The sequence below is a fragment of the Mauremys reevesii genome, linkage group 2 (genome assembly GCF_016161935.1).
Source record: "Mauremys reevesii isolate NIE-2019 linkage group 2, ASM1616193v1, whole genome shotgun sequence".
Classification (NCBI taxonomy): domain Eukaryota; kingdom Metazoa; phylum Chordata; order Testudines; family Geoemydidae; genus Mauremys; species Mauremys reevesii.
The window spans coordinates 94514928-94529421 of NC_052624.1; the positions used below are offsets into that span (position 1 = coordinate 94514928).

The window sequence follows — 14494 nt, forward strand, 5'->3', positions numbered from 1 at the left end:
CTCAGTATTCCAGATGCAGTCTCACCAGTGCCTTGTATATGGTATTAACACTTCCCTATCTCTAGTGGAAATACTTCACCTGAGAATTGAGAAATGCATGGCAAGAGACTGTTTTGTAAAGTATGTCCTAAATTCTGATTTCAGCTAAACTATCTCAGTTAATGGGACTGCACTGGTGTAAAAGAATTGGGCCTAATGTTTCAGCTCCGTTCTTGATTGCCAGCAAAAGGAGAACACTGCTATCTAGTGTAAATTCTAATGATGAACCCATGACTAGTCCTCCTTCAGTGAATATAGGAGATTTCCCACTACCCTTGAATTCTGAGCCACGCTATTCCATCACTGAAAACTTCCCCTCACAGCAGCAACTGTCAGAATAAATCTTTTCTTTTTGCGTGAAACATCCTCTGGCATAAAAATTCCAGACATCAATTGCATAAGCACGCATGTAAGCTGTCTTTTATTAATCAACCCCAGGTACCTAAAAACTGGGTTACTCTGTTCCTGAGCTGCAGAAAGGCCACAGCTACTCTCAGTTCTATGAAAGCAACAGCAGGTCATTGACTGAGTCAGGCAGGAATCAAAACCATCTCCAGCAGCATCCTGCCACTCCCAGAGGTATTGCTTTTTGCAGTCTACAGGTTTAGAAATAACCAAAAATAAACCCTAACACTGTAATAGTAAACAAGGTGACAATGACAAGTTACAAAATGAAGCTGTAGGTGTTTCCAAACAACCCTGGGTTTATATGTGTAATCAAACATAATGAAATTACATCTACTCCATTTTCTGCTAGACTGTCATCCAATGCCTTTTAACGTGCAAGACAATTTCAAGTATGGTGTAATCCATATTGTTGTAATTTAAATACACTGGAGTTGATTCTCAGTAGTATAAATCAGCATAGTTCCATTGACAGTCGGTGGTATTAATAGAGCTAGGCCACTAGTTGTCTAAATTGGAGTCTATATATATAAATAATTTGATGTCAAGGAAGGAGTTGCCTAATTAGAGCTTTCCTTGTAACCCATCATGAGTGAAGATCTTGTCCATTACAGGAAGACCCATCAATCCATTCTGGGCAGGGCCCAGTGCAGCAAGCAGGTGCTTGGGGAGGCCAATGGAAGTGGCGGCGGTAAAGCTGCCACCAAAGTACCGCCTGGTGGGGAGCAGGATGGAGCTGCTCCCAGCCACCGCTCTGTGCTGCATAGCCAGCTGCCTGGGAGACAGCCTGTCTGGGGAGGGGCGGCAGCAGCAGCCCGCTCCGTGCCCGAGCTCAGCTTCCAGGGACAGGGGCCGAGCTTGCCAGGAGGAAGGGGAGTCTCTGGCTCACTTGTCCCTTCTCCCCAGAAGCTCAGCCTTGGTGGGGAGGGGGCAATCTTTCCATGCTCTCCCAGGCAGCTGCTGCGCTGCACCTCCAGGCAGTGTCCCAGGAGTCAGAAGAGGCTCTGGCCCTGCTCCTTCCAACCAGTCTCTGGCCCCACCCCATCTGCTCCCTGCCTGGGCCAGCAACTGGGGGAGGGGGGGCACTTGACTCGCATGCCCCCCTCGATGTGTTGCTCCTACTTTAAAGTGTTGGGCACCGAAAAATTTACACACCCAAAATCACTAGTCACTTTTGAAAACGTAGGTCTTGTGTTTGATGTATAAGGTTTTGATAGTTTACCATGTCTGCTTCTGACATAGCTTTTCTTAGCAATCTTTCCTATATGAAAGGTTTGTAAATAGGAAATTGCATTCCAAAAAGGAATATTGTAATAGCCCAGAACATGCTAGTGTCACTGTTATCAGATATAGTGCTTTGTAGTTCTAATGTAAAATACATCCTTATTTTTAAATACAAAATGGCCTTTTGAGGGGCAGTATCATAGAATCCATCACAGACATCTCTCTTGAAAAGCCAGTTCATACATGAAGGTTTCTATTATTGTACCTTTTACAAACTGCAGTGGTGTGGGCTGCTGAAGAGACACCACCCTACATCATTCCCAGAGGCAACGGAAGTTTTCTATCCACAGATGAGTGAATATCACACATCAGCACACACATCAGAAGGGGTATCACACATCAGCACACACATCAGAAGGGGTAGTTCCCTCATCTGCCCTGCTTATGTGACTTGGGCCTGGTCTACACTAGCACTTTTGTTGATATAACTTGTCGGGGGGGACACCCCTGAGCGACATAAATTACCCGACAAAGCACCAGTGTGGACAGCGCTATGTCGACTCCCACTGACATAGCTGCCGCTGCTCATGGAGGTACGTTTATTATGTCAACAGAAGAGGTCTCTCCTGTCGGCATGGAACAGCTATGCAAGCAATCTTTAAGTGGAGCAGCTGCATCAGTACAGCTGTGCCGCTGTAAGATCTCTAGTGTAGACAGGACCTTAGCCCTTAGTCCTGATCTGGAAGGAGTAACAATGGGGGCAAAACGGTTCCAATGTCTATTCAGTCCATGACCCCTCTGCTGAGGCTGCAAAGCAGGGTGCTAATTAAACCAATCTGGCGGCTGTGATGAATTGTGACACTTTGTGAACTGAAAAACTGTCCACTTTGCTGAGAAGCAATTAGAGTTCATACTGTCTTGATACACCTCCACCAAAGCATATTCACTAGGAACTGTTTGTATTTAAATGCAGTGACTTCTTAAAACACACGACTTTGCATGATGAATAAATTGAAAAGAAATGAGACCAATATTATGCAATCTTTTGATTTTTGTAAGTATCATTCTCTTAGGAGACACTTAGCTAGCAAGACAGCACAATTTTTTTTTCAGTCCATCAAGCCATTAGACACACATATAATGACAGCAATGGATTAATAAACATCCTGGTACAAAGCTTACCAGTCTCCAAGATGTTCTGCCCCTAAGAAATTTAAAAACTGCACCATGACATAGACAACTTATACTTATACCCACATCCTACATTTCCTGCTTCCTGATCCATCCAGTGGATTATTATAGCGCACACTGTTTTTAATTAAAAATGCCCTTGGCTTCTTGAAACAAATCTCAAGGTCGGTTAAAAGGGCAATTGAAGTAGTTTTACCACATCTGTACTGTTTGTAACACTTATAGTACTACTTGGATTTGGGCTATTGTGTGGGAAGAGAAAGATGTTGTACAATTGCAGTATTCGTCTCATGGTAGACAACATTGCCCAAATTTAACGGGCCAGCTTTGTGTTCACGTGCAAACTTTGCATGTATACCTATTTGCATGCAATATATAACCTAGATTTGTATGAGCAAAGCAGCTAAATTTGTTTGAATTGCAAGTGAACATATTCATCATCAGCAATATTGCATGCAAACAAGTTCACATGCAAATTTAAAAAGTGCATAAAACGGAAGCCCTTTAAAAATTTGATTCTATGGTACTGTGGCCCTAAAATTCCACTTGATCTGAGGGGCTTGCCTATTGACTATAATGAGATCCTTTTTTTAAAATAAAAAGGGACAGCTGAATTGTTTTAAAGTTCCAGGACTCTATGCGTTTCCCAAAGAGATCAGATAAGTTTTCTAAAAAAGCTGAGATACAATATCCTGGAGAAAAAAATACTTACTGTAGAAAACCATTGAGGTATGTAGCTCAGAACTTTTAACAACTGCTCGTCACATATCAGGTTGCAAAATCAACCAGTTACATAATTTTCTCTAACCAACCTTACTGAGAAGTTTTGGTATAGGTTATTGTAAACATATTACCAAGGAGCAGGTTCATGATCTTCACTTTATAATATTCCTGTCCTCTGACTATCAGAGGAAAACTACATGTCAATCAGTAAATAAACCTGCATAAAGGGAGTAAATTATTAGCTATGGTAATCTGGTTAAACAAATGAAAAAAGATTAAATAGATTCTGCCTAATCCCTATCCCTCCACCCAAAAAGTTAATAAATGGTAGTTGTAAATGGAAACAACCAAAACACAGAAGTTAGTACCTTTTATCAATTTCCCAAAGTGCTTTAAATATTGATTTTCATTATGATCTGAAAAATTGAGGCAAGCTTAAAACTGGACACCACTGTCATTCTTTCTCCTCTGTATTCCTACTGTCCATTTCCATGTGGATTTTAACTCCAGCTCCTGCAGTAGCAATGTTTTTAGTGCATCTATACTAGGTTAAATCCTATTCACCATGATCACATCAGTTCTCATAGTCTTATTGACGTCAATGCAGTATTCATCCCATTAAATTGGTATAAGATATGTTTTTATTTCATCTGTTTTCAGACATCCACCTATCATATTACAAGCTGGAGGTAAAACAAAAAATGCCTTCCTTACACTCAGCAAGATACTGTATGAAAGACTCACTCTTCTCTCATGCTGAAGAGAATAAACTACATTCTAAAATGTTATCAGCTGCCTGACTTAAAATGATGAATGCAGGGAAACTGAGAATTGTCCCAGGGGGCTGAGAATTAGGACTCCTTGGTTCTATTCCAACTTCTCCACTGACTTCCTGCATGACCTTGGGAAAGCTACTGTATGTGCCTCAGTACAGTCACCTGGAAAAAGGCGATTAAAAATCAATGGCATCTCCAGCTCAGAACTTGGTGATGTGCTGTAGATTGCCCTACCTCAGCACATGTCCGTTAATTTAGTCACCCAAGATTTTGTGTAGTGGCTCATAGGCTGTTCTGTGACAGTCTGCTGTTTTGTTCTAGAACCCCCTACTGGAATATCTCATGTTCTATGCAGTCTGGGGCACCGAGCAATCCCCTCCTGTAGTTCCTTCAAATGATTAAAGTAAAATTTTTAATCCTGATAACTTTCTGTTTGGGAAGTGCCCCTGTTATAGGGGGGCGGGGACGACACTCTTCTGCACATAGCTGCTGAGGGATTTGTTATGGGTATAGTGCTTTGAGATCCTCACACAAATGGTGCAATGCAAGTGTGAATTGTAATTGTCATGTTTTCTCTGCCACTTACTGTTGGTGTAGCAAGAAGCCATTGTTTCATTTTACTAAATAACAGAGCGATAATATCACACACGTATGGGATTTGTAGCTCTCATGACAGTGTGAAAGATCATGTGCTTTGCCTTGCTGTACTGTACAGAGCATCCTCTGATAATTTAACATTTATATAGAACATAGTGCTTTTTCAAAGGGGAAGTTCTCTAAGCATTGCAGAAGTAAAAGCTGTGAATTAAGGATGGAGTTACGGCTCTGTTCATCCTTAATTTTCTTGCTTTGGGTTGTTAAAATCTCACAGCTGACACTTCCCTCTAGTTTTCATGTCTCTCCTTTGCTTTGGGCTGCTGATCCTTCAAACCTGATATTGAGTGAATGCAACTACTATAGATCTTCCATAATAATGTCTCTTATCATGTCACCCTTTTTCAGGAATTTGTAATGTATTAAAACATACATCATGCATTGTTTTAAAATGTGCAAAATGCCACCCACCCGCATCAACAGATGAGGGAGACTGATGGGGCCGGCAGTGAAAGGGGGACAGTACCAGTAGCAAGGGAGGAAGACATTTGCTGAGGGACAATAGGTAGCTCATCCCTTGGGAGACTTTGGCACCCAATGGCCAGCTGGGGGAGACAGGTGCTGATTGGCCAGCATTCCCCAGCTCCCAGAATTTAGCCCAGTGCAGGGGCCATGTGGAGCCTCTTTTGGCTCCATTCCAGTAACCCACCTGAACTAGAAATGGGAATCCATCCTGACAGATGCTGTGGGTCTAGCCAATTGATTGTTCAGGGTGTCAGGAAGGAATTTTTTCTCCCATGGGCAAATTGGCAGAGGACCATGGAGTTTTTTGTCTTCTTCCTCCTTGCCTGGTTAAGTAAGAATGCACATAGTACCTAGCTAAGATACTGGGGTGGTGTTGCTTACATGTCACAATTCGCGGCCAGTTTCCAGTGCAGTTATGAGAATAAAATGAACAGTTCTCAGAGGTAAAAGAGCTGGGATTTTGGTGATGGACCTTGGGTTCATGGGATAGGATCAGACCTTGTGGCCTTTGCAGGCCGAGGTCTCCACCCTGCTGCACCCTCTGTCCCCCTCACACCAGGGAGAATGCAAGGACTCAGAGAGCTGAGTCCTGGAGGGAAGACTGAGGAGAGTCTACCCTGCATTATGGGCTATATATGGTAAGGAACCCTGTAACCAAGATAAGAACGGCCATATGAGGTCAGACCAATGGTCCATCTAGACCAGTATCCTGTTTTCCAATGGTAGTCAATGCCAGGTGCTTCAGAGGGAATGAACAGAACACAGACAATCATCAGTGATCCATCCTCTCATTCACTCCACCTTCTGGTAATCAGAGGCTAGGGAAACCCAGAGCATGGGGTTGCATCCCTGATTATCTTAGCTAATAGCTATTAAACTTACCTATCCTCCATGAACTTATCTAATTCTTTTTTTAACCCTCTTATAGTTTTGGCTTTCACAATATCCTCTGGCAGCAAGTTCCATAGGCTGACTGTGCATTGTGTGAAGAAGTACTTCTTTAGGCTTGTTTTAAACCTGCTGCCTATTTTATTGGGTGACCCCTGGTTCTTATGTTATGCAAAGGAGTACATAATGCTTCCTTATATACTTTCTCCACAATACTCATGATTTTGTAGACCTCTATCACATCATCCCTTAGTCGTCTCTTTTCCAAGTTGAAAAGACCGAATCTTTTTAATCTCCCCTCATATGGAAGCTGGTTCCATATCCTTAATCATTTGTTTTCCTTCTCGGTTTTCCTTTTCCATTTCTAATGTTCTTTTTGAGATGTGGTGACCAGAACTTCATGCAACATTCAAGGTGTGAGCATTATATTATGTCTTCTTAGCTATTCCTTTCTTTATGGTTCCTAACATTTAGTTAGCTTTTTTAACTGCCATGTTTTCGGATGTTTTCAGAGAACTATCCTCAATGACTCCAAGATCTTTCTTGAGTGGTAACAGCTGATTTAGACCTCATCATTTTGTATGTATAATTGGGATTAAGTTTTCCAATGGGCATTACTTTGCATTTGTAAACACTGAATTTCATCTGGCATTTTGTTACCCAGTCACTCAGTTTTGTGAGATCCCTTTGTAACTTTTTGCAGTCAGTTTTGGACTTCACTATCTTGAGTAATTTTGTATCATCTGCAAATTTTGCCACCTCACTGTTCACCCCTTTTTCCAGATCATTGATGAATATGTTGAACAGTACTCGTCCCAGTATAGATCCTTGGGAGACACCACTATTCACCTCTCTCCATTCTGAAAACTGACCATTTATTCCTACCCTTTGTTTCCTACATTTTAACCAGTTACTGATCCATGAGAAGACCTTCCCTCTTATCCCATGATTGCTTAATTTGCTTAAGAGCCATTAGTGAGGGACCTTGTCAAAGGCTTTCTGCAAGCCCAAGTACAATATTTATCCACTGGATCACCCTTGTTGAGCCCTTCAAAGAATTCTAATAGATTGAGGCATGACTTCACTTTACAAGAGACATGTTGACTCTTCCCCAACAAATCATGTTAATCTGTGTCAGAGAATTCTGTTCTTTACTATAATTTCAACCTATTTGCCTGGTACTGAAGCAACTACCACACTGGAACCAATTAAATGCCTGGTCTAGGTGAGTAAGTGTGATGGGCGGGTAGCGCCCCTCTCTTGTGTTAAAAATGTAATAAAAATTGCGACCTACCACTTAGTTCCACAGACCACATCCATGCTCAATTTGCCATTGTGTCCACATCAGATCCCAGCAAGTGGAAGAGCATATAAATGCTTTGTATTCTTACTTGCAGTGTTACAATTCTAGCAATACATTCCTGGCATTTTACTTAGGATAATATGTCTTGTGTATTAAAAATGGAGGCAAAGGTTGAATTGTTCCTGGATCTAGATGATATTTGGTCTATAGATTGACTCCTCCCCTCCCAGACAATGATCTACAGTGATAGGTTCTTTAGAGCTCCCAGAAAGGCAGAAGGAGAACATTGGTTCTACTTCCACCTCCACAATGTCCCACAGTGCAGGCCAGGAGCACGTGGGGTGGAGAGCAGGCTGCACTGTGCTGAAGGATGATAGAACCTGAGTTTGCACCTAGATTATGCTCTGTAGTATGAAATTTGATTACCCCTATGTTAGCTACTGTATCTACACAGATCTGAAATGATCTTGCCAAATATCTTATTCTAATGCCATACTAGTGGGGGGGGGGAAGGGTCTGCAGAATGGTTAACAAATATCACAATTATAATAAACCCAACCTTGCCCCCAGATAATCTGGGAGGAAGATAATTAACTTGGTATAAGAAGTTGTTCTCAATCCCATTTATCCCTTCTTTCCTCCCATCCCACAATGTGAATTGATATTAATAATCAAGAGATGGGATTACTAAATGCCTCTATAACTGTGCTAGTAGGTTACTTCCATTGCCTGATCCTGAAATGTAGATAAATAGACCTCAGTGGGGACCATCTGGAACAAGGACATGGCTTTCCATCCATGTTCTCTCCCCTCAACTCTCCTTTGTATTCTTTACTTTTTTTCTTTAATATCTTTTCTATATCTCAGAGTGACTCACATGAATGAAATTCTGGTTTGTAAATGACTTAACTTCTTAAGGAGAGGAGATCTGAAGTTTTTTGTCTAAATCCAATCTTTATAAAGATGGAATTGCAGCATAGACCTCTGCCCAGTGAGAATTTGAGAAGGAAAGAAAATTCCCTCAGGAATGGAACAGTGATAGAGCACAAGGCCCAGATTTTCAAAAGCAACTAGTGACGTTGAGTGCCCAATTTTAAACACTTTAAAACACAGAATTCAAAGAGTTGTACTCAATGTTTTCAGAAAATCAGGTCATTTTAAGACATCTCAAGTTGGGCACCTAAAGTCACTAGTCACTTTTGAAAATCTTAGCCTAAATGTGCAGAAAGGTCAGTCCTCTAACTAGAACTCTGTTTATATTCTTTAAAAAAATATCCATTATTTGTTTGAATTCTTACCTCCTATAGACCAAGAATTATCAGTAGCAATGGGAATTTTGCCTGAATAAGGACTGCATGTTTACAACATGAGTCACTGCTATTGTACTAGAGATGAGCCAGATTAGATTTAGGCAAAAATTTAGGGTAATGTACTATTCTGTTTTGTATTCTTGTATCATCTCTTCCAAGGCCAGCTGTATTTGTGAATACTCCCACATAAAATATTTCATTGGAGAACAGTAGATATACATAGTAAGTTCTAGAATATACTGTTCCTCTAAAGACACCAATGTCCATCAAGACTGGATCATTGAATACATTCTTGGAAGCTATGGGATCAGAATGTAAGATGGTGTGTGAAGCCAGACTGTACTGTACCTAAGATACCATCTTTTTTCTCTGACTTCTGATTATGTAGAATTTGCTTTCTATTTATTTTAAATGAAGTCATGACTATGTTAAAGGTCCCTCCCCAAACAACCTTCACCAAATGAATATTCAAGTCACCCATATCTCTCCCTCAATTTTTGTCATCTGGATACTTTACCAGTAATTGGTGGGTGGGGAATCAGTATGGTCATCTTAGACTCTTCTTTCTCATTTCTGTCCAATAGCTAAGGGGGATAATGAAAATGAATATATTTGAGAGGGAAGACTCTCTAAATATGGCTAAAGTGCTCTTAGATCATCAGTGATCTTAGATCATCAGTGATCTACGTTCTGGTTGTGATCTCTTACCATCTTTGAGAATGTAATTCCATTGACTTAAAATGAGTTACTCCTCACTTAGGCCCTGGTTCTGCAAAACACATGAATAGTTCCACAGAATTCAATAGGACTACTCATGTGCTTATAGTTAAGCATGTGCTTAAATGCTTTGCAAAATCAGGGTCCTAGACTGGTGTGAGAACAGAATCAAGCCTTGACATTATTCTGATATCACTGTGCAGTTCAATTGTATGCAATGTTTAATGTGATTTTATTCCAGTTTTGCTGGAACAGTCCCAGTTAAAGCTGATGGAAAATTTTTTTGATGAAACGTTGTTGAAAAATGCCAGTTAGTCAAAAACAATGTTTTGCAGAAATGTATCAGTTTCAATAAAAAACATTTGGTTGAAATGTTTTTGTGTTTAGAACAGGTGATGGAGGAGAGGTTATCCTATAGACTAGTGGGTAAGGCACTCCCCTGAGATGTGGGAGACCTACTAGCTTCTATTCCCTACTCTATCTGACTGATATTTGAATATGGGTCTCCTATCCTTCGAGAGTGACCTACCCACTGGTTACTCTGGGGTGGGTGTCTGCCTCATTTTTTCACAAAAAAATTTCAAAGGGCCTCCATTTCATTTGCATCAGAATAAAGCCAAATTTCAAAACCTCAACATTTTTTGTGGAATTGAATTGTTGTTTTCTGGCCAGCTTTAGTCCTGGTTTTCCATAGGACATCCCAGATTCTTCTTTTGGGACACCTGAAATGTCCCAGTTTTTCATTTTCCCTAGTCAAAATGTCTGTTTTTATAACAACAAAATGTTATACCAAGTTTAAAAAAAAAATTGTTCCATTTAGCAGGAATGGTTTAATGGAACAAAAGATCAACCTGATGAACAAAGTTTTGAGTGAACCGAAAAACTTAATGGTCAAATACTCTATCAAAGCTGTTGTTTTGGTTCAAAGCGAATATTAAGTACACTTGCTCTGCATTTCATGATCAAGTCATTCTGAACACTAAGACACTGGTGAAAATCCTCCAACCCTAGGAATATATACATCACTGCTGAGTTAGAAGCTGGCAGTAGTGACTCCAGAACCCATTTAATATTTTCTAAGTGTACTTTTCTCCTTTGAATGATGATTTCTAAACTCTTACAAATGTCATTGCGGCAGGCCTGGCACCTTACTGTCCCTTTGGGGTGGGGGTATGGGGTGTCAGAATCTCACCACTCCCAAGTTTGCATGCTCGCCTCTCTGTGGGCAGCCTGATGGCCTCCCTCTATGCAATCACCCCTTAGTCAGGATAGTGGTGCAGCCCGGTGGCCAGAGTCAATATAAAACCCCCACACAGGCGAGGTAATGTGGCTGGAATTCATATAATCATGCCTCACTGGCAGGATAGCACAGCCTAGCAGCCAGAGTCCCTTGCTGGTATTGGCAAGTTCCCCTTTTTACCGGCTTGGCGGTGATCTGCCCAAAACATGCTGAGCCCCTGCACAGCTCTAATGCCGTTTTCCTCAAAAGTGCCACCCTGGGTCACTTCCTACCAGAACCTCCGGTCTTTCAATGTCGAGGGGTCCTCTGGGCTGTTCCTGATGGAGCACGACGCTACAGGGGACACATCCCACCTTGGCTGGCTTCCAGATCCTGGAGCGCAGGCTGTCCCTCCTCAGGAGCTGGCAGCATCCCTCCTTCCCCTCCAGTGGTCAGCCCTGACTGAGCAGCTTTGCAGGCTTTTATACCTGTTCTCCAGTTGGAGCATGCCCAGCAGAGCCTCAGGGGTGGGGCTTCCTCTGCTAGGAAGGAAGGGTTAACCCCTGCGGTACCAGGGTGGGGTTGCTCTGCCCCGTCATTCTCACCAATATAAGTGTGCTGTGTTTTGATTTGGAAGCTAGTGTCACCTTAATATTTATCCCTGTATCTTGAACAAACTTCATAGCTACTTTGTGGTCATGAATAGTGAATGCTTTTTCAAGTGTAAGTATACAATGCTCCTTTCTAGATGACACATTGCTGCAGAAGCGAAACAATGAGTGTACATTTTTTTTATAGAGCGAATGAGTATAATGTGGATTGTTTTAAAAAAATATGAAATCCTAATTGACAGAACACTCATCAGAACTTTGTGGAGAAATATCCTGTCCTTATTATAATACAAGCTCCACTTCTCATCAGCAACTGTACTCAAACTGCCTTTGCACAACAGCTGTAGTGTTTTGTTATCAAGTGCAGCTCTTTCATTCTCTAACTTGGTCTGATTTGACTTTTCTAGGACAATATATTATCTACAAGAATATAACATAGGTAGGAAATGGCATCCACATCTTTTACCGATGAACTGGAAACTGTCGAATTAATAAGTAAAAAGCAAATGTCAGGAGATTCAGACAATTCAAACTCTTTCAGGGCTAATAGACCATGAGGACTGAAAGCAGAGCTGTAAGCATGAAATTTCTAAGTGATTAAAGAAACAATGTGGAACAAAAAAAAATGTAGGACAGCAGTAGTCATCTCAAAAAAAGATGTTATGAGTTCTCAGATTGGATACTGCAGTTACTAGGGAAGGATAGGAGAGAGGTCCTGGAGGCCAAATTTAGGCTGCTAGGTAAGAGATTGAAGTCCAGGACCTCCATGGTAGCATTCTCTGAGATGCTCCCAGTTCCAAGTGTAGGGCCAGTTAGACAAGCAGAAATGCAGGGTCTCAATGTGTGGATGAGATGATGGTGTAGGGAGGAGGGGTTTAGATTTATTAGGAACTGGGAAACTTTTGGGAAAGGGGGATCCTATATAAGGATGGGCTCCACCTAAACCAAAATAGAATCAGATTGCTGGCACTTAACATTAGAAAGGTTGTAGAGCAGTTTTTAAACTAAGGGCTGACAGGTACGGAGGAGCACATGGTTCGGACATCTCTTAGGGGAGGATCTATTAATAGAGAATCTCTATGTCCTAGTGATGACAAGAGGATGGAAAATGATAAAATACAGGCAGGGTCTGATCAGAAAGGGTAAAATAAAAAAGGAGTCCCATTCAATTACATCGTGTAATGCCAGACAGCTAAAAGGAGACAAGTTTTTAAAGTGCTTATATACCAGTGCTAGAAGTCTAAATAATAAAATGGGTAAACTAGAGTGCCTCATATTAAATTAGGATATTGATATAATAGGCATCACAGAAACTTGGTGGAATGAGGATAATCAATAGGATACAGTAATAACAGGGTACAAAATATATCAGAAGGACAGAACAGGTTGTGCTGGTTGGGGAGTGGCATTATATGTGAAAGAAAGCGTAGAATCAAATGAAGTAAAAATAGTAAATGACTCAAACTGTACCAAAGAATCTCTATGGATAGAAATTCCATGCTCTAATAATAAAAATATAGCGGTATATATTACTGACCACCTGACCAGGATAGTGATAGTGACTGTGAAATGCTCAGGGAGATTAGAGAGTCTATTTTTTAGAAACACCTCAATAATAATAATTAAAATCCCACATTATCCCCATATTGACTGGGCACATGTCACCTCAGGACAGGATACTGAGAGAGTTTCTTGACACCTTAAATGACTGCTTCTTGGAGCAGCTGGTCCTGGAACCCACCAGAGGAGAGGCAATTCTTGATTTAATCCTAAGTGGAGCACAGGATCTGGTCCAAGAGTCAATATAGCTGGACTGCTTGGTAATAGTGACCATAATATAATTCAATTTAATATTCCTGTGGCAGGAAAAACACCAGAGCAGCCCAACACTGTAGCATTTAATTTCAGAAGGGGAACTACACAAAAATGAGGAGGTTAGTTAAACAGAATGTGAGGGAGATTCCCAAACCTGAGCCATTCTTTTTAGGTGACAGATCTGAGGAACTGTCCCAGATTGAGGTATCATTAGAGGAGGTTTTGGAACAAATTGATAAATTAAACAGCAAAATAAGTCATCAGGACCAGATGGTATTCACCCAAGAGTTCAGAAGGAACTCAAATGTGAAATTGCAGAACTACTAACTGTAGTCTGTAACTATCATTTACATCAGCTTCTGTACCAGATGACTGGAGGATAGCTAATGTGACGCCAATTTTTAAAAAGGTCTCCAGAGATGATTCCAGCAACTACAGGCCTGTAAGCCTGACTTCAGTACCAGGTGAACTGGTTGAAACTATAATAAAGAACAATATTGTCAGACATATTGATGAACATGATTTGTTGGGGAAGAGTCAACGTGGTTTTAGTAAAGGGAAATCTTGCCTCACCAATTTACTAGAATTCTTTGAGGGGGTGCGACATTATTGACACAACTTCATTACAGGGAGTCAACAAGCATGTGGACCAAGGGGATCCAGTGAATATAGTGTACTTAGATTTTCACTAAAGGCTCTTAAGCAAAGTAAGCTGCCATGAGATAAGAGGGAAGGTGCTTTCATGGATTGGTAACTGGTTAAAAGATAGGAAACAAAGGGTAGGTATAAATGGTCAGTTTTCAGAATGGAGAGAGGTAAATAGTGGTGTCCCCCAGGGGTCTGCTCTGGGACCAGTCCTATTCAACATATTCATAAATTATCTGGAAAAAGGGGTAAACAGTGAGGTGGCAAAGTTTGCAGATGATACAAAATTATGAAAGATAGTCAAGACCCAGGCAGACTGTGAAGAGCTACAAAAGGATCTCTCAAAACTGGGTTACTGGGCAACAAAATGGCAGATGAAATTTAATGTTGATAAATGCAAAGTAATGCACATTGGGAAGCCTAATCCTAACTATATATATAATATGATAGGGTCTAAATTAGCTGTTACCACTCGAGAAAGAGATCTTGGAGTCATTGTGGAGAGTTCT

The 14494-nt window shown here is 41.0% G+C and overlaps 1 protein-coding gene and 1 long non-coding RNA gene across 2 annotated transcripts in view; one reads left to right on the top strand and one right to left on the bottom strand.

Moving 5' to 3' along the window:
- The window catches only part of LOC120398515, a 41876-nt gene extending 30527 nt beyond the window's left edge, over positions 1–11349 (bottom strand). Inside the window, exons 1-2 of the long non-coding RNA XR_005594492.1 lie at positions 11208–11349; positions 9496–9562 (exon numbers count right to left, since the gene is read on the bottom strand). This is a non-coding gene — a long non-coding RNA (uncharacterized LOC120398515). The remainder of the gene's footprint in view (positions 1–9495; positions 9563–11207) is intronic.
- HECW1 (HECT, C2 and WW domain containing E3 ubiquitin protein ligase 1) overlaps positions 1–14494 on the top strand; it is a 451523-nt gene that overhangs the window by 39025 nt on the left and 398004 nt on the right. The window lies entirely within an intron of this gene.